The sequence below is a fragment of the Berghia stephanieae genome, chromosome 7 (assembly GCF_034508935.2).
Source record: "Berghia stephanieae isolate SIO BIC M18660-M18661 chromosome 7, UCSD_Bste_1.3, whole genome shotgun sequence".
NCBI classification, from domain to species: domain Eukaryota; kingdom Metazoa; phylum Mollusca; class Gastropoda; order Nudibranchia; family Aeolidiidae; genus Berghia; species Berghia stephanieae.
In genome coordinates, this window is record NC_088366.1 from 56,834,611 (window position 1) to 56,838,010 (window position 3,400).

The window sequence follows — 3,400 nt, forward strand, 5'->3', positions numbered from 1 at the left end:
AAAAAAAAATAATAATAATAATAATAATAATAATAATAATAATAATAAAATAATAATAATAATAATAATAATAATAATAAGGAGAATACTATTGTTTACTATGAAAACTAGTCGGACACAACCGTTTAAAACATTTGAAAAACAAACAACAGGGTGTTTTCATCCTTTTCATTGATCCAAAAAACAAAATAAAATAATAATAATAAGAAACAAGGTTTCAATTCCACTCCGTTGACAAAAAAAGCAAGAAACAGGGTTTTAATTCCACTCCGTTGATTAAATCAAACAAAAAAAAAAAAAAAGCAAGAAACAGGATTTTAAATCCTGTCCCTTGATCCAAGCTAGTTGCTATTCGAGGTTCATGGGATGAAAGGTGAAAATAATTATAAATTATCATGAATCTTTTGGGTTATGCTTCAATATTTGTCTTTTTATTCTTCTCCGCTTAAAAAAAAAAAGAAGTTCTTTTGAACATACAAGTTTACTATAGTGTACACTTTATTAATATTTTAAAAGATTATTATTTGTTTTTACATGTTTGACAGCGTAAATAGTAGCTTTAATATTTGGTACTCAGGTTATTTTAAGCTTATATGTGACCCACCGTATCAAAGCGGTATTATGTCGGGATCCACTCGGTAAGGGAAATTGAATTCATAGCCACAAATATCCAACTTGGGTTTAATTTCTGTACATTATGCTGGAGTATAAAGACTATTTCTTGCATTGCAAAAACTTCTAAGCTCCAATTTCTCATCATTCTATCTCAAAAATCACTTCTTGGGGTCTGAATCATCCCGACATAATACCGTTTTGAGACGGAGGGTCACATATGTGAATATGTGTATGTGATCTATGGGTGAGTGTGTGAGAGTGAAAAAGTGTCTCAAGATTTGCTTCATATGCTATGCTAACAACAATGCATAAATGAATGTGATGCACCTGCTAAATACGTCACTGAAAAATATTATCAGGCAGGAGATTTGCTTGTATTGTTATCTTATTTGTTATAAAAAATAAATGCTTACCAATTACGGATTGTGGCACCTTAAGAGAAAAAAAATTATCATATATTTATCCAAACGATTTTCTTTCACAGTTTCACATTTTGATGCAACAATAACAATAAAAAATGTTCTCAAGCTATACAATCTATAGGTTTTTAAAGATAAGTTTCATGTGGTGTTCATTATTTCAAAAACAATTTGATAGATGAAGAAAGATTCACTACTAAGTTATAATATTGTATCATTTGTGAGTCCTGGTTAAAAATTAAATTACAATGCCACTCTCCCATAGTGAGCATGGGGGTACATACTGTGTCTTCTATCCCCTTAATATCTGTTTTCCAACATGCTTTCTGTCTTTGTCTTGGAATGAGATTGCTTGGTTTTGTCCTGGCCCTCGTCGGAGTTCTGGCTGGGAGGGAAACAGTCAAATGTATAGTTATTGTTGTGGGAGATGATATTTTTTTCCTTGTAAATCATCTCTCTGTTATGTTTTATTATATTTGTTATCTTCAATGTATATATAATGTAAGCATTTGAGTGTATTCCTCTTTGTAGGATTTTGTGTTTGTGTCCAGATGAGACTTATAGGTGATCTCAAACTAAGTACATTGGTGGTATGCTCTTGGAATCTACATCTGATCCCTATTTGTACCCAGTTCCCCTATGTCTTACTTTTTCTTGTGTGCTTTAATTGTAATTCGAGAACTTTTTACTATCTCATTTTCTTCCTTTTTACTGGCGCTGATATGACCTTAATGTTTTGCAAGCGCCGTAAAACACTTTAAAAAAAACCCCCAAAAAACAAAGATAAGTTTCATGTGGTGTACATTATTTCAAAAACAATTTCAGATGAAAGATTCACTACTAAGTTATAATATTGTATCATTTGTGAGTCCTGGTTAAAAATTAAATTACAATGCCACTCTGTTGAAGTTACTTGCCATGCTGAATCGAAAATACTCTTCGTCAATTTGTGTAAATTTATCATACATATCGATAACTGGTGGATCAAACCTGAAGTCTCGAATTTAATAATAATAATGATAATAATAATAATAATAATAATAATAATAATAATAATAATAATAATAATAATAATAATAATAATAATAATAATAATAACAATAGATCTTTATTGTCCATAAATATGGCAATTTGTCATTTAGTTACACTTGTTATAACGTTATATGATAACTGTAACATTGAACAGATATTTCACTCCTACTTATTTTCTCTCTCTCTCTCTCTCATTCTCTCTCTCTCTCTCTCTCTCTCTCTCTCTCTCTCTCTCTCTCTCTCTCTCTCTCTCTCTCTCTCATCAGAGATCTGATCCACCCCAAAATTAAATAAAAAATTGGTGCACAAAGCTCGTATGTAGACTTAAGAGTTTTTGATCCGCCGATCGTGAAAATCAACATTTCAGAGGTTTGATCCTCGGATCGTGAAAATCAAGACTTCAGAGGTTTGATCCTCCGATCGTGAAAATCAAGACTTCAGAGGTTTTGATCCACTGACCATTGATGTGTCTTTTACTTTTACCCCCAAATTTTATTTCAACTAAACCAATATGCTGACCCAAGGATCAGACAGAAGGTTTTGGAGAAAAACAATGTTTGACAGTTGTGTAGCGCAATATCCACTAACTAAACATGCTCAAAGCGCTTTACAAGGGGATTAAGGCCAGATTGTATGCGTGTTGTTGTTGTTGTTGTTGTTGTTGTTGTTGTTGTTCTTGTTGTCGTTTAATTCCTTAACATTGAATACATAATGCTTGTTGATATAAATATAATTGATGCTGCATGAAAAGTAAAAATTTAAAAGATAACAAATTCCATTAGCATTTTTATTTTAAAACGCTGAAATAACCTTTTATACACGATTTAAATTTGGAGTGCCTTGTATGTGGCAGCTTTTTAGTCATTTTATTTTAATCTTTATCCATTTTATATTTTGCTTTGCTAAACTTTTGCTAAATTCCTGTGAACTCTTTTTTTATTTTTATTTTTTTCAATGCTTAAAATGTGCTTTTTTAAAACTCTACTGTGTATATCTATGTTTTCATTAATATTGTCTATTGTCATCATAAATATATATACAATTAATGTGTCAGTGCATGACATAATCAGTCGGAAGGTGAACATTTTGGATTTGCATTTTTTTTTTTTGCATTTCATGAAATAATATGCTCCCCAGAGCCGGGTGATTTTTCATGAAGTTATGGTCATATATATGGGAAAGATATCCAGCAACTTTTCTCAAATTTCATACTTTTTTAACTTGACTAGCTGGAAAAAAAATATTTAGAAGTGAAATTAAGCTTTGATATTTCCCCGAAGATGTACAAAAAGGGTTGATTTAATCATTTACGACAAGAACTCATTTTTGATTTT